General features: G+C 53.0%; 1 protein-coding gene across 7 annotated transcripts in view; it reads left to right on the forward strand.

Annotated features, from left to right (window-relative positions):
* The window catches only part of FAM110A (family with sequence similarity 110 member A), a 29,434-nt gene that overhangs the window by 3,990 nt on the left and 4,772 nt on the right, over positions 1-20,672 (forward strand). For 2 of the 7 annotated variants that reach the window (XM_066384167.1, XM_066384168.1), the window contains exon 1: positions 14,076-14,263. The exons of 1 other annotated variant lie outside the window; for it this stretch is intronic. The gene's annotated coding sequence lies outside the window, so the exon portion shown is untranslated. Of the gene's footprint in view, positions 1-14,075; positions 14,264-20,370; positions 20,550-20,584; positions 20,616-20,672 lie in introns of those variants that run through there. 4 more of the 7 variants (XM_066384165.1, XM_066384162.1, XM_066384164.1 and 1 more) reach the window with 4 other exon arrangements.

Here is a 20,672-nt window from a genome sequence, read left to right on the forward strand (position 1 = left end):
GGTTGAAAAAGTAGGCAACGGTGGGGTGGGGGACCCCCACTCTGGTCTGAGGGGGGAAACTGAGACTGGGATTCTCTTTCTTCCTTCCTTATTTTGCTCTTTGTCTTTCAGTAACTGTCGATTGAGATCAACTCTGTCCTGTGCACTGAGGCCACAGCAAGGAGCACGGTCTGCTGTCTCCCCTCCTGACGCCTCTTTACTTTTACATCTGACAGCTAATCCCTTAGCAGATCCAGAACTGGGGCCCTCTGTGCCCCTCCCCTGCCACCACCGCTCTCCAGCCTCCTTCACGTCTTGCCTGGACTATTTCAGTAGTTTCTTCCCTGGTCACTCTACGATTCGCCCTGTCTCCCCTTCACCCTATTCTCAGCCAAAGGAAAGCTGTTACCATAAGTCAGAGACTGCCTGACTTCTGCTTAGAACCCTCCCACCCCTTCTCAGTTCCTCCTCCTGGGAACCCCCTTTACCCCTGACCGCATTTCCCTCCCTCCACCCTCTCATTCTCCACTCCAGCCACACTGCCTCCCTTGCTGCCTGCTGTGCTCTCAGAGGCAAACGCATTCCCTGCCCCAGGGCCTTTGCACTTGCCATTCCCTCTACCCTAAGGCTATCTCTCCCCAGGTAGCCCCATGGTTTTGCCTGGTCTCTCTAGTCGGCTCTCTTTTCTATCTCATTCCTCAGCAGGGACCTCCTTTTAAAAATAGCCTCATTGCTGTAATTGCTGTCACTCTCTGACTTCTAATGCCTCCGCCCCCCAGTTTTCCTCAATGCGCTTTTGACGGTGTGTTAGGTGTTCACTTATGTATCTTGTTCAGTGTCTCCCCCAGTGTCAGCTCCACAAGGATGGGGGCTGTGTCTGTTTACCTTGTGGCTGAAGCCCAGGTGCAGAGTCTGAGCCCGGCACACAGACTGAGCTCAGGAAATATTTGTTGACTGACTGAATGGAAGGGGAGGGCTTGAGGAGGGGTAGCTGAGTGGATCTGGGAGGAGGGAGGAGGAGCTCCAGGGACTTGGAGGTTCCTGCTTGAGCAGTGGGTGCGGGGAGCACCTCTCCTCCAGCGGGGGTGACGGAGGCCGCTCCGAGGGGGGCATGACTAAGGAGGGGAGAGCTCTGTCCTGCTGGTGGGAGGCTCACCATGCAGATTCTCTCCCTTCAGGGATCTCAGCCTCCTGGGGTCTTGTCCCGACCCCCTGCCTATGACCCTGCCTCCTGGAGGCCAGGGGCCTGCTTCTGACCCTTTCTGTGCCCTGGGTCCTCTCTTCACCTCTTCCTTCTGCGGGTGGGTATGTCCTTGGTGCTTAGGAAGAGCATTGGCCGTGGAAATAAGGGACCCAGGGCCTGCCTGGGGCTCGGTTTCCACGCCTGTCCAATGCAGGGACAGCGAGGGGGCTGATGCCCGGGCCCGGGTGTGGGCTGATGTAAAGGGTCACTGTCCTTCTGCCCCCTCTGCACTCCAGACCAGCAGGGTGGCCAGGCTGCCTGCTCAGGGCTCGGACACAGGTAAGCTGTCTCCCGCCTGGCCCCAACCTGAGAGCAGGTGTACCGGGGACGGGGGTGGTCAGAGGCCAGGCCTTGCAGCTGCTCTGAGCGCCAGATGCCAGCACTGAGGAGGACAACTGGGGTGTCCCAGGGGAGGGCCTCAGACAGGGAAGGGACACACAGGGCCCAGGGGCCTCTCAGGACCAGGGCTGGCTCTCCCTACCTTGTCCATCTTCCTCCATTCTCATTTCATGGTCACAATTTTGGCCGCTCCCAGGGTCCTCCACAATGAATGTTTCTTCATGTTTCTCTCTAAATGAACAGGCTTAGATGGAATTAGAATAATATTGATACACAGAAAAATAGAGACCGACGTTATGAAGTCTATACCCAACACCCCGGTTTAACATGAGCATTTTTCATATTTGCTTTTTCTACTTCTTTCTGAGGTATGTTAACGTGAATTATAGATATCAGGGATTTCTTACCCCTCTTTCCATTTCTGCATGTTTCTGTTGGTCAGTGGTATGTGTCTCTTTCTGTTGAAAGATTGTTTGCTGTTTTGCTGTTGAGTTGTATAAGTTTTTATTTTAATATCAATCCCTTATCAGCTATATGAGTTGCAAATATTTTCTCCCATTCCTTGGGTGGCCTTTCATTTGGTTGGCCGTTGCCCTTGCTTTTGGTGTGGTATCTAAAAAAAAAAAATCAATGCCAAGACTAAGGTCAAGGTTCTCGTTTTCTTCCAGGAGTCGTATAGTGTCAGGTTTGTGTAGGTCTTTAATCCACTTCTGGTTAGTTTGTGGGAGTAGTGTAGACGAGGAGTTCGACTTCATTCTTCTACATGTGGTCATCCAGCGTTCCCAACACTATTTATTTATTTATTTAGTTAGTTAGTTATTTAGTTAGTTAGTTAGTTTTTATTCAGTGAGAGGAGAAGAGGCAGAGACAGACTTTCGCATGTGCCCGACCGGGATCCACCCGGAAAGCCCACTAGGGGGCGATGTTCTGCCCATCTGGGGCATTGTTCCGTTGCTGAGCAACCAAGCTCTTCTTAGTGCCTGAATCGGAGGCCATGGTTGGAGCCATTCTCAGCACCTGGGACCAACTCACTCCAATCAAGCCATGGCTGCAGGAGGGGTGAGACAGAGAGAGAGACAGAGAGAGAGAGAGAGAAGTAAGAGGAAGAAGGGGTGGAGAAGCAGATGGGTGCTTCTCCTATGTGCCCTGACTGGGAATCGAACCTGGGACTTCCACGTGCTGGGCCGATGCTCTACCACAGGACCAGTCGGCCAAGCCAGGGCCCCAACACCATTTACTTTATTAATTAAATATACAGAGGTGACATTGGTCAATGACATTATGTAAATTTTAGATAGACACATTGTCATTTGGTATCTGTGTACCCTCTTGCACCGACACTGTTAGTTGAAGAGGCTGTTTCTTCCCCGTGGAGTGTCTTAGGCTCCCTTGTTAACTCATAGTTGACCACATCTGTGTGGGTTTATTTCCAGGCTTTTGATTCCGTCCCATTGGTGAGGTGTGTTTTATGTCAGGATCACACTGTTTCGTCTGCGATAGCTTGGTAATACTGATTTGTGTATTTGAAAGTTCTGCCTGAGCTGGGGGTGGGGGTGGGGGGATGGGTAAGGGGGAGAGGGCAGGAGTGACCCAAGGTCTGACGCAGCATCTGTCCAGGCAGAGATGGGTCAGGCGAGGCCACTTTATGTCCCTGTCCTAGTGCAAGGGGTCTGAGGATGTGGGGCTGGGATGTGAGTCTGGGGCTTCAGTCCCATGGGTGTCTGGACCTGTGGGAGGGGCCCCAGCCAGAGAGAAAAGGAGGTTGAGCTCCCAGAGGCCGTGAGGTTCATTTGCATCTGGTGTGCATGTGGCGTGGAGGGGTCAAGTTGAAAGCTGGAAAGGCCAGCAACCAAGCCCCTTGGACGGAGGGTCTTGGCTGTTAAGTTTCCACAAAGATTCTGTCTCCGGGGCTGTGACCTTCCAGTTCGGGAGGGGCCCTACTTTCCCCACCCCCTCCGGCTTGGCCCTGCCATCTGGGGTTGGGATGCTAGGAGGACAAAGGCCCCTCGCTCCCCAAACCCTTTTCCTCTGCAAAATCCCATCTGTCAGGCCCAGCCTCTGACCTTGGACCGCCCAGCCAGTGCAGGCTGTGGAGTAGGGGAGGGGAGAGCCCCCCCCCAGCCCCGAGGGAGACCCGAGCCTCTCCCCTGAGTCTCGGCCATCTGCTCTGGGCAGCACGGGATTCCTTCTGCCACCTGCTCGATCGATCCAGGCCAGGCACCTCCCCTTCCTGGGCTTGGTTTCCACATGCGTCACAGGCACGGGGTGGGATCGAGGGGCTTTTCCAGTGACTTGCGACCCACGTCCAGAATTGTTGTCGTATCCACCATCCACCTGTTCTGTTAAGTGACTTAGGGGTTTGTAAGTGAACTGTACGCCCCTTAAACAGATTTAATGTAAAAGAAGAATGTCACATTGTGTCTCTAAGTAGAACTCCCTTATCATCTGCCAGAATTAGCAAAACATGGGGGGGGGGGGGAAATAATGGGAACGGCAACAAAACAATGTTATTAAATTCTAATCTAGCCTGAAGAGAAAGAAACCAAACATGGTTATATTGATAATTTTAGAAAAGGCAGAACTACCGAGAGAAAAGAACAGATCAGCGGAGCCCAGAGCGAGGGGAGGGGAGGGACTGATGGTAAAAGGGCATGAGGCAGGTTTTCGGGGCCGCGGGAACTGGTTCTTCATTGTGGTTGTGATTACGGACCACACACAAAAGTCATCGAAGTGTGCACTGTGAAGCTGGTGGATTTTATTGTACTTAAATTTACCTCCAGAGGCAACCTTTTTTTTTTAAAAGGAACAAAAATTCCCGGTTAGCCTTGAGTCTGAGGCCCCCTCCTCTCTTTGTTGAAATGAGCAAGTCCGGGGTGGGGTGGAAGCAGGTAACTAACAAGAGTAACGCCAGAGGAAGCCCTTGTCTTTGGGGTGACCTGAGATCGGGAAAGGGAATCCGAGAGGAAATGACTTGGAGCCTGGGGCTATACGGTCAACCAGAGGCCATCGCTGTTAGGCTCGGGTGGCTCTTTTTCTTTAAGTTAACTAAAATTCGGTAAAACTGAAAAGTCAGTTCTTCAGCTGCACTAGTGACATCTCAAGGCCTCAGTCGCCACACGTGGCTCGCAGCCACTGTAGCGGACGAATACAGGCCGTGCGCGCACACAGGAAGTCACGCGCGCAGGAAGTTCTAGTGGACGGCACTGCCCGAAGAGGCGTCTTTGGTGCACCTAATTTAGAAGTTATCTCTTCTTTCTCCCGCTCCGGGGAACCCTGGGTTTGAGGTTCGCCTCACTGTGTGGAAGCCACCGTCTCGGCGCTCCGATGTTCCCTGGCACCGGCAGAGATGGGAGAACCGAAAGTCCGGAGTTTCAGGGACTTCCCCACGTCAGGTGGCTGGCAGGCGGTGGCGCTGGAACCCTCAGAGGCTGATTCCAGAACTGCTGCCTCCCCCCCCCCCCCCAGCGAGAGAGACAGAGAGAGGGACAGATAGGGACAGACAGACAGGAAGGGAGAGAGATGAGAAGCATCAATTCTGTGTTGCGGCACCTTAGTTGTTCATTGATTGCTTTCTCATATGTGCCTTGATCCAGGAGGCCAGAGAGAGAGACCTGGGACCCCCTCCTAGCACCATGCGCAGAGAGAGTCCTGGGACCCCCCCAGCACCCTGCACAGACAGAGACCTGGGACCCCCCCAGCACCCTGCACAGAGACCTGGGACCCCCCCCCCAGCACCCTGCACAGAGAGAGAGACCTGGGACCCCCCCCCAACCCCTGGGGCAGGTCTCTGACCTTGCAGGCTGCAGGAGGCATCCATAGCTCCCAGCAGACCAAGTGACCCCTTGCATCAAGCCAGAGACTTTGGGTTCAAGCCAGCGACCTTTGGGCTCAAGCCAGCGACCCTGTGCTCAAGCTGGTGATCTTGGGGTTTTGAACCTGGGTCCTCAGCGTCCCAGGCTGATGTTCTATCCACTGCACCACTGCCTGATCAGGCCAAACTGCTGCTTTTTAATCTTTAAAATCTAAACTCCTCCTTGTGGCCTACAGACTCTCGGCTATTTAATGTCTGTCTCTTCCTGTCTCTCTCTTGCAGCCACTGGCCTTTTGGCTCCGATACAGCGAGCTCATTCTTGCACCTGGACCTCTGCCCACGGCGTCCCCTCCCAGCCGGCCTCGGGCTTGCTGGCGGCGCCCCTTTCTTGCCCTCCATGTCTCAGCTCAGAGCACAGGCTCCGGACCGGGCTGTGGAGAGCAGCCCCTTTCCTACCGGCCGTGTCTTCTTCACTCTACTTGATCTAGCACATCTCTCACTTCCCGAGTGACGTACCTGGCTGCTGTTTTCCTCCCTCCCCAGACGGGAGCTCCCCGTGTGCCCATCTCTCTTCCTAGTCACTGGCACAAACCGGGGGCTCAGACAATATTTGTCAGATCGGTCCATGCATTCTGAAACGAGCCAGGAGGAAGTGGAGGAGGGAGGCGCGCGGGGACAGGCGGGCCCAAGTCCTCCCTCTGTCCGCAGGGGTAGCTGCTGTCTCCCGACTTTCTGTCCAGACAGAAAGCAGAGGCTCAGAGAGTGCACAGGCAGGGGAGTGCTCAGCCCCAGCAGCAGTTTGGGGAGCACAGCCCCATCCTGAGGACCCCGCTTTATAGACTTCCCAAGCCCTTTCTCAGAGGGACACCCTGGGAGCATCCAGAGGGAGGGCTGGGAGCTCTGGATGCCTCCTGCAGCCTGCAGGGTCAGAGACCTGCCCAGGGGCTGGAGCGGGAATGTGTGTGGGGGTCCCCAGGTCTCTCTCTGTGCAGGGTGCTGGGGGGGGTCCCAGGTCTCTCTCTGTGCAGGGTGCTGGGGGGGTCCCAGGTCTCTCTCTGTGCAGGGTGCTGGGGGGGTCCCAGGTCTCTCTCTGTGCATGGTGCTGGGGGGGTCCCAGGTCTCTCTCTGTGCAGGGTGCTGGCGGGGGGGCCCAGGTCTCTCTCTGTGCAGGGTGCTGGGGGTCCCCAGGTCTTTCTCTGTGCAGGGGTGCTGGGGGGTCCCAGGTCTCTCTCTGTGCAGGGATGCGGGGGGGGGGGTCCCAGGTCTCTCTCTGTGCAGGGTGCTGGGGGAGGGTCCTAGGTCTCTCTCTCTGCAGAGTGCTGGGGGGGTCCCAGGTCTCTCTCTGTGCAGGGTGCTGGGGGGGGTCCCAGGTCTCTCTCTGTAGGGTGCTGGGGTCCCCAGGTCTCTCTCTGTAGGGTGCTGGGGGGGGGGTCCCAGGTCTCTCTCTGTAGGGTGCTGGGGGTGGTCCCCAGGTCTCTCTCTGTGTGGGGTGGTATGGCTTCACTCTTGCCCCTGCAGCAAGGGGCAGGAGGTTGGGGTAAAAAAGACAGTATCTGCCCTCAAGGCCCCCCAACAATATACAGAGAGGGGCTCGGGCCGACCCGATTCACAGGTGCGGCTTTCCGCTGATGGGCAGCCCAGGATTCAAGGCAGGAGCTTTGCAGGGGAACCAGGTGGGACATTCGCCCTGAGCTATATACTAACAGTGATTATGATAGCAGCAGTGACAGTCATCGTGTTTGTCGATCCCTTACGAGGCGATAAGCCCTGTGCAGAACACTCCGCGCCCGTTTGTCTTCATCCTCCTGACGCCCCTGGGAAGCCGGGTGGAGGCGCTGGAGCCCAGAGAGGTGGGCCACTTTCCCGGGGTCACCCAGGAAGCAGGGTGTGGAACCAGCATTTGAATGCATGTCCATCAGGGCTGCCACTCTGCTGCTGCACGTCACCCCTTCCCAAAGCCCCTTGGGAGGAGAGAGCCGGGAGGATGGCGGCTGTGTGGGAGGGGATCTTCGGGCTCTTTCTCCGTTCCGCTGTCCAATGTCAGTTGAGTGCCTGCCGCGTGCACTGGGCCGGCTACCGTGGGACAGGAGATGGACGTCCCACGTCCTACGCCTGACATGCTCACTGTCGCCTGTGCGGGGAGAGGGGACCCATAAAGGGACACGTGCAGCACAGTTCAATAGGACGGGAGAAACCCAGGAGAAAGGGGAGGCAGAGAAAAGGGTCCCCCAGCTCAGCTGGGGAGGAGCCAGGAAAGGCTCTGGGGAGGTGACTTCCACAGGACATGGTGGCGCGGCCAGTAGAAGGAAGAGCAGGAAGCGCGCTGCAGGCAGCGGGCACTGAGGGGGCAGCGGGCGGTGGTGTGGACGGGGCAGCTCCAAGCAGCTGGATGGTGCTGGGGTGGCCGAAAGGGGCAGGGAGTCAGGGTGTGGAAGCTGTGAGGGTCGTCCACAAGCACAGACCCAGAGGAAAGCCCCGAGACTGAAAGTCTCCCTCCCTACGCCGAGGGCAGGGGCCAGCTGACGGAAGGGGCTGGCTACTCCGGTCTGCTGATGAACAGAGTCTATGAAGGGCAGCTTACGCACAGGACATGTCTTGAGCGGCAAGATGAAATGGATTCCTGCATACAGGAGGGCGGGGAACCCGTCACGGGGACTCGCACCTGACCGCTCCCAGGTATAGAGATGACTTGATGTGCTTGACCACATCAGGACAACAACCTGTTCCAGGAAGCAGCACCTAGCACGAGGCCGGGGAGGACTGCCAACTGATGTCAGAATGAACATCAGTCATGATCAGTCTGGGGGCGGGGGGCGGGGGGAGGGGGCGGGTTGCAGAGAGCAGTCTCTGTGCTGGCCCGGGTCCAGTTTGTGGGACAGACGGCGGTCACGTCGTGGAACTGTCTCTTGCTCCGCACAGAGGAAGACAGCGTTTTCTCTCTTTCTGGGGGCTGCTGCATATGTGTTGTGAGGGCACAGGACTCCAGGGTTGCATCATTTGAGGCCTAGTGGAGTCAGCAAAGAGAAAGAAATGTTTCTGACCCAGTACATCTCAGAGCCTTTACTATGGCGAATGTAGGAAAAGTCGACAAGAGAAGCGTGGGCCCTGCGTTCTGGGAGATCACCGTCACTGGAGGAGACAGACAAAGACAAGCACAGGGACACAGCAAGCGTCAGGAGGCTGGAGCCCTGTGAAGAGACGTGTGAATGATGAGGGGAGGCGGAGGGCTTCCTGGGGAGGATTGACATTTGAGCAGGGACCTGAAGGAGATGAGGGGGCAGCTATGTCTGGGGAAGAGTGGCCTGGGAAGAACAGCATATGCAAAGGTCCTGAGGCCTGTGGGTGGTTGATGTTTTTGAGAAGCAACATGAAGGCCAGTGGCTGGAGCAAGTTGGGCTGAGGGAAAAGGTGGGTAGGAGATAAAGCTGATGGGGGTCCGCTCCCAAAGGCTGTGGTATTCAGAACTTGTTGGGGAGTCCTTGGAGGGTTGGGGCAAAGGGGTGCTACCTGGGGACATGCTGCCTCATGAGTTTATACTATCAGACAACCTTATAAGCAGAGCAGCAGAAGCAATAGTTATAGGGTGCTGAGGGTCAGTTAGGGTGCTGTGCCCCTGACAAGCCTGGGAGGTAAGCACGATTAAATCCCGTTTTACAGGTGAGGAAACTGAAGCTCAGAAAGATGGCCTTGTATCTGTGTGGTAGTCTCAAAAACATTTCTGGAACAAATCACTGAATGGAAAGACACATTAAAAAATATCTTCCCCTGTCATTTAATATTCTTCAAAGCCATCATTTTTCATGGCCGTATAGTACTCCATCCGGTACCATTCCCATTGCCTTTTAGCCAGGACATTAGGTAGTAGTTGTTTTGTTTTGTTTTGTTATTAATAGCAATGCTATAGTAAAGCTTGTTAAATCTTTATGAATCTCCTTTATTATATAGTTAGGGTCAATTTCTGAAAGTACAGTTGCTAGGTCAGAGTACAAGCCTGTTGATGGACAGCATAAAATTTCTCAAAAGGTAGAGAACTGTGACTCTGTCGCCATCCTAAAAGGACATCCCAGGTGACCTTCTCACCTGCTCTGTGTCTGGAGGGACATGTTTGGGCTGAGCTGTCTTTTCATTCACTGCCTCATTTTGTTCCCTCATGGAATAGCCTTAACAGTGTTACTAATTAAAAAAAAATAATTTATAAGGCACAGAATCCAAAAGGTATAAAAAGTATTTTGTGAAAAGCTTTTCTTTTGTGCCTGTCTCCCAGTCAGCCCAGTAGCCCCACCCATCCACCCCCCACCCCCACTGGGAGCTTTCTTAGTTTCTGGTGGTCCTACCGGGAAAGTTCAGATGCAAGCAAGCACGTACGGAGAGAGAACACCCTTTAAATGAAATACAACAAGAAGCATGCGTCTGTGGGGCGCCCAGAAGACAGGGAACGGACACGTGAGGCTGATTCCATCTGGGTTTCGGGTTGGGTGAAGAAAACACCGCCAAGGTCAAGATGCTGACGGAGGCCTGGAAACAGCCCCAGGCCTGTCTACTGGGCAAGATGTCGTGGTTGCTTAATTGCCGGGTCAGGGTAAGGTCGTCAGGATCCTGCCTCTCCCTCCGGTCTGGGCACACCAATGACAGCTTGTCCACCTTATTTTTATGGGCTCACCCTCCCCTCCCCCCTACGTGGTTAGGGAGGGGAAGGACCGGGATGCCTCCAGTGTCCCTGACTTGGCTCCAGGTACTTAACAAATCCTTGAAGACAGGGGGCACCACCAGTGTGCTGTTAGCAGGTGAAGGTGTTCAGAGTTCTATAGAATCTATGCCCAAAATGACCTCTCTTTGTGGGGCCTGCTGTGGAGTCCAGGGGAGGTTCCTTCGACCCTCTGTCCATCTGGGAGGCTCAGCGTTTTTGTGCTTGTTTTGTTTGAAGTTCCAGGGCACGCAGAGCTTTGAGGATGCCAGGGCCAGTAGGCCCTTTCCCGAAGCATCTCAAATATCTCCCACATCTCAAATATCTCCCAGCCCCTGATTATACAGGTGTGGACCTTTGAGAAGAATCTGACCACACCACCGTTGTCGTCATTCCTGACCTTAAAACGGGAAAAAGCTGAAGTCCTGGAGGCACCCGAGCAATGTGTTCACGGGGTCATTTTGTAAAATCTTCCAAATCAAGGGGTGTTGCAGTAATATAAGGTTATAGTAATTAAATATGTAGAAACATAGAAAAATGAGGAAGATATATAAAAGTAATTAAGATACAATATTAAAAGCAATTAAGGAAATTAAATAAAGTTATGCCGTCTGGATAGGAATTAATCTAGTGTGTACTGTACAGATATGACAAACAGACTCCGCCTTTCGGGCAGGGCCCAGTTAGTGTGTGCGCGAAGTTATATATAGATAAGAAGTGGCTTGATGTCATCACTCTGTAAGTTAACATAAACAAGAAGCTTCCCTAGAAACACCTTAAAAGTGGCTTGATGTGACATTTCAGTAGATTAACATAAAAAGGGCTCCCTGTGAGGAACTCCCCAAAAGGTGGCTTGAGGTGATACTCCTGTAGATTGACACCAGTTAGAAGGCATAAGCCAGGAAAGGTACTAAAGCTGAGGGCCCCCTGCTGCATTAGTCGCCCTGTCTCCAAGATTGATGTGGACTGTCTCTACACCACTCTGACCAAAAACAGCCAAGAGGAGCGTGCCCGCGGGGCCCCCTTAAGCTGTACCCAGGCACGCCAAAAGGATTTGTGAGTAATAAACTGCCTGTGTGATTCTTGCAACTAACTGGTGTATCGTTCTTGTGTCTTTCCTCTGGTGGCAGTTACTGTCGGCACTGATAAGTAGAATCCTCATAGCCGCCTCATGAGTAGTCTCAAAGAAGCTGCCAGCCCTGCTGATAAGCAGGAGTGTCCCACTGTGCGGGGAAGTCAAATCGGGGATGCCCGGATCCAGGTAGAGCTTGGGCTCTGCTGGGACACTCTGTTCAAACCTCCATCTTCTACTCTAACTTCCCCTTGTGTATGGGGATGTTGGAGTGAGTGTCAGTATGTTGGGGATCTGGCCAAGAGGACCTTGACATTTCATTTGGGTTCAGTGGTTTTATTTATGTTGTTTCCAGTCACTGTTGTGACTCAATTATCTCCAGCTGACCTGGTATAGGAATGGTTTCCAGGAATACCCCTGCTGAGCACACTGAGCTGACTCAGGTGGCACGGTTACATGAAAGTGTCAGTCAGAGGTAATATCTGGATACACATGAGTGGTCTTACTTGTCTGTGAAAGGTATTGTAGAGGTCATTCTTAAATGTAATGTTATTTTTTCTGGTGGTTTTGTACTGTTTGTGGAACTTGTCATTTGTCTTGGTTTCTTTGATCTTTCTAACCAAATAATCACTTTATGACCTAATTTTATATTTGTAATTTTGTGGTTTCGTTTTTCTGAAATAAGTCTCCCTAAATTAAGTAAGCGCCGGGAAGTTACTGTGTCTGGACCTGCCCGCCTTCGGCTTTCTCTGCCTTCTGGGATCTCCGGCCCTCCTGGTCTTTCCTCTCTGCTACCATCAAACATCTTGCACATTTATACGGAGATATAACAAAATTGTCGTGAGGATTCCTGCTGGGCCCAGACAAACCTTTGTTTTCTCACCTATAAAACAGGAAGACTAGAATAGAATAGAATAAATATCTTCTCAGTAATAAAGTCAAATGTGTGGAAGGCCTCAGGTACAGTCTAGCAGGGGGCACGGTTGGTGCCAGGTTTGATGTTTAGCTGGTCCTCACAAATATGGCAGATGCCCGGTTTCCAACAGTGTCTGTTCTGATTGGTAGGTGCCCATGCCAGAATGCTGAATCATTGCTAGCTAGTGGTATATTGATTAGTCCCTTCCCCTACTTCCCCAAGATGTGTACATAGTAAGTGCTCAGTCATTGGCAATCCAGTCCAAGAATTTGAAATACACTCGCTGGAACAGAAAACAGAGGCTGGTTCTAAGTTGAGCAATGCCTTAGACTCAAACACTGACTCACAGCTATGAATTTCCTCATCTCCACGAACCTTTTGAGTCAACTGATTCTTCCTTCTTCTTTTTCTTCTCCTTCTTCTCCTTCTTCTCCTTCTTCTCTCTCTTCTCTTTCTTCTCCCTCTCCCTCTCCCTCTCCCTCTCCCTCTCCCTCTCCCTCTCCCTCTCCCTCTCCCTCTCCCTCTCCCTCTCCCTCTCCCTCTCCCTCCTCCTCTCCTTCTCCCTCTCCCTCTCCCCTCTCTCTCCTTCTCCTTCTCCAAGTGAGAGGAGGGGAGATAGAGAGACAGACTCCCACATGCACCACCACCAGGATTCACCTGGCGACCCCCATTTGGGGTCATCTTTTATCCGTATGGGGTCATGCTCTCAACCCAACTATTTTTAATGCCTGAGGCGGAGGCTCCATGGAATCATCCTTAGCGCCTGGGGCTGATGTGCTTGAACCAATCGAGCCATGGCTGTGGGAAGGGAAGAGAGAGAGAGAGAGAGAGAGAGAGAGAGAGATAAGGGGGAGGGGTGGAGAAGCAGATGGCAACTTTTCCTGTGTACCCTGACCTAGAATTGAACCCTGGGACATCCACATGCCGGGTGAATGCTCTACCACTGAGCCACCAGCCAGGGCCAAGTCAACTTATTCTAATCCTCTTTACAAATATTTTTTTTTGACACATTTAAATTTTAGAAATTTGGAAAATTTACAAAAGTACAAAGGAAAAAATAAATGCTGTTATTATACTACGATTATGTATGAAATACATATTTATGTTGTTTATAGTGCTTTGAAACATGGTTCTTTAAAAAATTGATTAATTTTAGAAATGTTCTGCTTGGTTGTGCCTTCATTGGTCACTTCTGGTATGTGCCCAGACTGGGGATTGTACCTGCATTTTTGGTGTTTCAGGGAGATGCTTTAACTCACTGAGCTAACCGGCCAGGACTGAAACATCTATGTATCTATTTAAATCTAACACTTCCTTAGCATTACCCCCATACTTTAAATATCTTTTAAGTATATCATTTTAAATGACTGCATAATATCCCCGACCCGTACATGGGGATAATTTAAGGTACCCATCTCAAAGGGCTAACACCATGAACCCTGACAAGAGTTATGACATGTAAAGCCACCCTGGCACGTGAAAGGCTCGATTCAATCAACTTAGCTCTTCCACAGAATGGATTTATTGAACCAACCCCTTTTCGCTGAGCATGGAGGTTATTTTCCTTATTTTGCTACGAGAAATAATGCTGGGTAGGCTATATTAGTCTCTGCTCATATCTGTGGTCATTTCCTTAGTCCACATGGAGACTGCTGGGTCTGCACATTTGTAAGAGGAACCCCCTCCTTGTTGTGCTGTCATAGGAACGGAGAGGAAGAGGGGCTCGCCCCGGCTCATAGAGCGAATTAGCTACAAAGTCGGGGCCGGAACCCTACATGGTGGCTCGTCCGGCTGGGGACCGGGAGAGAAAGTCCAGGCCGAGCTAAACTAGGTCGGCGTGGGGGCACAGGCCGCCGCGGGGAGAACCGAGGCCCCAGGGCGAAGAGGCGAAGGGGCGGAACCCACGTTAAACGGTCGCCTGGCAACCCGGGCAGCGCGGCTTTCGAACGGAAGCGAGGAACCAATCAGGATGTCCGGGGCAAACCATTTCCGTGACGGGGGTGGTTCTGGGGGTTGGGGGGGGAGGCACGCTCACTTCCCGTTCCTCCGCGCACCCGGACCTCCGTTCCGGCGGGGGCCTTGGGACAGTCGGGTCGCCCTCCACTCGGGTGCAGAGGCGGCGTGGGGCGTGGCCACTCGCGCCCCGGGTCCGAGCTGTTGTCCGCCTCTCCGCGACCCCCGAACTGGCAGAGCCGGGACTCGCCTAGGGTGGGCTCCAGGTGAGGGCGCGGGTGGCCTGGGGCCGCGAGCACGGGTGGGGGGGGGGGAGCTCCGTTCACCGCGAGCCTGTGCTGCGTGTCCTCCCCGCCTGAGACCTGCGGAGGTCGGTGGTCCCCCATTTCACAGATGAGAACAGTGAGGCTCAGAGCAGCGTGTCTTAACCCCGAGAGGTCGGGCTGAGGATCCAGTTCATGCCTTTCTGCTCCCCCACGCCGTCTGGAGCCAAGGTAGCTCTAGATTGGCCTCGAGAGGGACAACTTGTGGTGACCTTTTTAGCCTCTCAGCAGCAGGGTCACGGCCCATGGATACCTGCCTTAGATCACCTCCTTTCCTGTCCCTTCCCCACACCGTCTCCGGGTGCCTCTTCTGGGCATCTGTCGCTGTCTTCTCCAGCATGTTAGGGGGTGGACTTGGTCCTTCTGCCCACGGGGTCCTGAGTTACAGTCCTGTTCCTGTCAGAGGGCCGCTATGGGGGCGGGGAAGGGGGCGGATCGGACGGGACTGACGGTGTCTGGGCTAGATGCCAGATGGTGCTCTGACCCTGGAGTCACTGTTGGACTCTGGGGAATCTGGCCCAGATTCGGGGAAAGGCTAGAGGTAGCCCCTCAAGGGGAACCAGTAGTCACCAGAGCCACCGGCGATTTTGGAGTTGGAGGTGGGGCTTGGACTCTTTCCTGATCTAGACTCTGCTGATCTGGACTCTGTCCTGCCTCCTGGTGACACCCCTCCCTTCCCGTTGCTACTGTTGGTATCCTTCTGCAGGTGGGGAAACTGAGGTTCTAAGAAGATAAGCCCCTTGCCCAAAGCCACAGAGTTAGACTTGGCACCGCTGGGGTTGGCTCCCAGTCTCTCGGGCTTCAGTCTTAGCACCCTAGACGCTCAGAATCTGGGAGTCTTGAATTTCTTCAAGGGGCGTTATCCTCTCTCCTCCAAACTCTCCTCGTGGCTCCCTGGGAGAGGAGCTCTGGGAACTCAGAAAAAAACAAAACAAGTCTTTCATTCTTTCTGTCAACCACTATTTATTGACTTCCTATGCCCAGCCCTCGTCCATTTTTTTATTTTTTTTAGTAGCACTTACTGCTGTCCTATATATATATATATTTCACACTCTAGTGAATTTATTATCTTCCCCAACTGGAATGTGATGCAAGGGAGTGGGGTTTAGATGAGGTAAGAGAGGGACTCGCCTCCAACGCAACCTCGAGGGCTGCCAAAACCCTCTGCAGCCAGAGTATCTGTAGCTGACACTTAGTGACCATTTGTGGTGTGTTCCGCTGGCCGAAGCCAACTCAGATGGCCTCTGTGGAGTGCAGGCTCCCCCCACGCCCCTCTCTGTCACAATTACAAGTGCGTCCCTCTCTCCAGCTGTCCTACTTAGGCAGAGTGACCTCAGTGCAGTCATGCTGCAGCGTGACAGGGAGAGACTGGGCAAGGACTAAGTGGCATCCGTAGGGGCTGATGGGTTCTTTCTGTACCGAGGTGGCACAACATATGTTTGTCAACCATGTATTAAGTATGTTAATACCATAATCAATATGTTAACAACATAATATTAGTAAGAACAACATGTCATTAAAATGAGCAAGATGAAAACAGTATACCCGGCGTGTTGCCCTTTGTGCACAAATAAAAAAGAAAGAATATATGTTCTTGATTGCTTGTCTCTGCCTAAAATCTCCCTGGAAGGACACAACTGTAGTTACAGTGGTGGCTGCTGGGAGGGGAATGGGTGGCTGGGAACAGAAATGGAAGGGAGTTTATTTTCGCTTTATTTCCTTTAGAGCTCTTGGATTGAGCCATGTGCTTATATCACTTGGTTGAAAAATTGTATATCTGTATCATCTTTACCTCATGTTTATATATATTAGATCATATGTTTAATCAAAAGACTACTGCCCTGTCTGTGATCTGTCACTGACTTGCTGTGTGACTTTGGGCAAGTTTCTACACATCTCTGGTCCAAGATAAGAAGTCATGCTGGTGAGCTCAGGTCTGGAGAGAGGGCAGTTCAGGAAGCGGGCTTGGCTGTGGGTCTGCCCCAACCCGACCTTCCCTATCCTGTGCGCCAGGCCCTTCCCTAAGGTGCTGCGTGTGGTGTCTCTCACACTGTCTCCACGGCAAGCCCTTTTATCCCGATTTTTCAGCTCAGGGGCAGACGGAGGCCCAGAGGGTTGAGTTGGAGAGGTGGGTCAAATAGAAGATTGCTGCCTTAGGGGACTGCCCCCATGTCCTTCCTACAGCCTGCTCACCTCTGCCTTCCTGAGGTTTGTGCAAGGCCGCCCTGGGCAAGGCGGACGCCAGGCAGGTCAGGGCATGAGCGTCTGGGAGACTCCAGAAATAGCATGGGGCCTGGCGTGGCCCTGGAGTGGAGGATGCCCAGCTAGCTGGGTGTCTGACCCTGACAGCTGGGCTGAAACTGAGCTGGGGCTGCCCCCCTGGCCAGCTCCCACCCTGATGCTTGGAGCCTTCCTGATCCTCCTCCGGGGCAGGTGAGGGCCTCCCTGTCTCCTCCGAAGTCTGGGCTGCGGTTCCACGGAAGAGAAGGAGAGAAGCAGGTGGAAGGAAGAGGTGGGGGGTGCAGGGTGTCGTGGAAATTCTAGACATCAGAAACCAGACCTTCTGTCCCCTTAGCAAAGAGTGGAAACCACTCACGCCTCTTGAACACTCACTGTGTGCAAGTACAGTATAAGTAGGAGCCCACTCAACTCCCTCTGTACTATGATAGAAGGTAGTTCCCAGTTATTATTTCTACCTCCCAAAGTGAAACTGAGCCCAAGGTCACCTAGGGCTGGAATTCAAACCTTGTGACGTCTGGCTCCAGACTCTGTACTCGCTCTTTCTCTTTTTTTTTTTTTGTAAAATGTGTTCAGATAAAATGGACCATTTTAACCATTTTTAAGTGTACAGTGCAGTGGCATTAAGGGCCTCCTCTTTGTCGTGTGACCGTCGCCACCACCCGTCCCTTGAACGTTTTCATCTTCCCAGATGGAAATTCTATCCTCGTGAAACACGAACTCCCCGTTCTCCTCCTGTCTGGCCCCTGGCAACCACCATTCTGTCTGTCGCGATGGATTTGTCTACTCTGGGTATTCATACAGTTGGAATCACACAGTATTTGTCTTTTTGTGTCTGCTTATTTCACTTAGGATAATGTCTTCCAGGCTCACCTGTGGTGTAGCACGCGTCAGAACTTCCTTCCATCTTACGGCTGAGTAATGTTCCGTTGTATGTAGATATCACATTTTGTTTAATCCACTAACAGTCACTTGGGTGGCTTCTACCTTTTGGCTACTGTGAATAATGCTACTATGAATATGGGTGTACAAATATCTGTTCACTTCCCGGCTTTTAATTATTTTGGGTAAATACCCAGAGGTAGAATTGCCTATAGTAATTCTGTTTAAAAATGTTTGCCTAACTGACATACTCTTTTCACAGTAGCTGTACCATTTATATTCCCCACAGTGCACGAGGGTTCTAATTTCTCTACAGCCTTAATAATACTTGCTATTTCTGGTGGTTTTATTTTCTTTTAATAATGTCCATCTTAATGGACGTCACATGGTATCTCACTGTGGTTCTGCTTTACATTTTCCTAATGCTTAGTGATGTTGAGCATCCTTGTACACGCTCACTGTCTGTTTGTATACCTTCTTTGGAGAAATGTTGATTCGGGTGACTACACTCTTAGATTTATAACCTCTGACAGAAGTGGGTTAACATTCTGGGCTGATGAAGCCCTCACCCAGGAGCTGGGCACTGGAGCATCTGGCTGGTGGACTAGTTATCACAGCTCACACTTTGGTGGCGTTTGTCAGGCACAGGTCTCATGCTTGGAGGGAGGCAGTGTTGGGAGTCCTGTCTTACAGCTGAGGGAACAGAGATGTGGAGAAGTTGAATAGCTGATCACTGGGGGAGCTGGGATTCGAACCCTGGCAGGCTGGTTCCGGAGTCCATGCTGCAGAGGTGGCTACAGAGGAAGGACACAGAGTGGGAAGACTGCAGGCAGCAGACTCAGTGTGTGCAGACGTTTAGGGACAGGACAGGGCTCAGCTAGAAGTGGCCAGAGCGGTGACTTGAGGCTGGAGGAGGAGTGGGCAGGTGGGTGAAGGCCTGGGGCAGGCTCTGGGGTTGGGAGGAGGCTTGGTGCTGAGGGGCCTTGGCCTCTGAGGTCGCCTGCTTCCAGTCCTGCCAGTTGGTCAGTGGTGTCCCCTCCTGTGTTTGGTCCCTAGAGAAAGACTGTTTGGAAGAGTGTGGTAGAGTTCTCAGCCCAGTGGGGGAGATACACATGACAGACAAGTGAACGTCCAGAATAACAGGGTGTAATGAACACGTGGAAGGGAACAGACCAGGGGAGAGAGTTGGCGGGAGCCTCAGAGTGCTCAGGGAACTCTCTCTGAGGAGGTGACATTTGAAGTGCAACCTGAAGGAGATGAGGGAAGAGGGTCTGGGTGCAGCACAGATGGTGCAAAGGCCCCGAGGCAGTCAAGACCTTGGTGTGTTCAGGAACAGCAGGGAGGTCTTTGTGGTCAATGCAGAAGAGCTAGGCGAAGAGGTGGGAGAGGAGGGCGGGGACTGGATCTGGGGGGGCCTGAGGGCCCAGCTTGGATTTCATTCTAAGGTGATGGGGAGACAGAGGGGGTTTTAAGGAGAGGAATGATGAGATCTGGTTTCTGTTGGGAAAACATGGCTATTGTTATCCCTGTTTTATAGCTGAGGAAACTGAGACCCAGATCATATAGCCTGGGAGTGCTTTGTAAGGTAGCTTCTCCCTCTGGGGTCCAGAGAGGGAGTCTGTAGATTCCTTAGGATCCCTTAAGGAGTGGCCAAAGCCCAATACTGGAGATCTGTTCTCCCTCTTCCCACCAAGACCCATACCTGGGTTCACATTCCTGGCTCTGCCAGTTACCAGCTTTGTGACTTCAGGCAAGTGGCCCCACCTCTCTGTGCCTCAGTTTTCTCAAGTGTAAAACACTAGTAGTACCTATCCCACAGGGAGGCTGCGAGGATTAAATTAGTTAACATATACAAAGAGCTTAGAAGCCTGCCAAGTCCAGAGAAAACACTCAGAAGAAGTCTTACCTGTTTTATTATGAAAACTGTTATTGTTGCTTTGCCTTTCCTACTATCAGTGCCGAACTGAACCCTCCGCCACCCCGTTGCTGCCTCGGCGGAGGGCCAGGAGGGGACCCAGCAGGCCACTGTGGGGAATGATGGCCCTGTTGCCTCCCTCAGCCCTCTAAACTCAGGCTCCGGGGCCTGGAGGGGGCCTCAGGGTTGACTCACTCTCCGGGGCTGGAGAGCCTTTGCTTGAGTCACTTCCTGTCTTCCCGTGCCCTCCGCCCCAATTCTATCACAGCCTAATCAAATGTGCCACCTGAGGTGACATAACAGGGCTTAGGGTGGCAGGGGAGATAGTCACCTCCCTCCCAGGATTCCTTCCTTCCAGCAGGGCTACTGTCTCCTCCAAAAATGGGAATCAAAATGGTTCCTTGGGTGGTGGGCGGGGCTGTTGTCCAGAGATTTAAATAAGTACAGTACCTGGTACTCAGACTTTTTAGTTGTTGTTATTACTCACTGCTGTTGTTACTAATGTCTGCAGCTTGCTCACAGCTTCTCTAGGCGCTCTCAGGCCCTCAGAGCTCACTCTGACCCAGTCTGGAAGGTCTGATGCAGAGTGGAGGGCCAGAGAGGGCCAGCGAGCTGCTCAGGGACACACAGCTATTAATAGAAAGGGGTGGCGTTAAGGCTTGGTCTGGAGGCAAGGGACCCGGGTTGGACTCCTCAGGGTAACTTTGGGCGACTGATTCAGCTTGTCCCAGCCTCAAGATTCCCTTGTTGGGGAAAATAATAGAGCTCATCTCATAGGAGTTGTTGGGAAGATTAAAATGGGTCATTGATATGCCAGGAAAAACACTTTCTCATGCCCAGCACAGCGACCGTAAACTGGCGGTCACTGAGGCTGTAGGGAGGCCTCAGATTTTCATTGCCATGGTGGACACGCTTGTGGGCGTGGGCCACGGGACTCCATACCTGGGCGGTGCGGCTGGGGGCAGTGCGGCTGTGGAATGGGCGTGCCCGGCGCACGGAAGAGCTTCCTGGCGTGGGCCCTGGGCGGCTAGGTCCCGGTCCTGGCGCGGAGCCCGCTGCCAGCGCATCTGGGCTCGGCTTCTGGCTGCTGCCTGGCTTCCCTTCTCTCTTTTCGGGTAACACCTGGGTCGGCGGGTTCACCCGCTTGCCGCCGGCCGCCGGAAGTTGCGCAAAAGCTTGTTACTTGAGCCCCAGGTGGGTCAGGTGTGGGTGTGGGGGGAGGAGTGGGGGGGCACGGAGTAGCGGCGTGGGCACAGCCCGGTAAGTGCGGGCGGAGCTGGGGGCGCCGGATTGGGGCAGGGGGCGGCCCGGGCACCC

This window comes from Saccopteryx leptura, chromosome 5 (genome assembly GCF_036850995.1).
Source record: "Saccopteryx leptura isolate mSacLep1 chromosome 5, mSacLep1_pri_phased_curated, whole genome shotgun sequence".
NCBI lineage: Eukaryota > Metazoa > Chordata > Mammalia > Chiroptera > Emballonuridae > Saccopteryx > Saccopteryx leptura.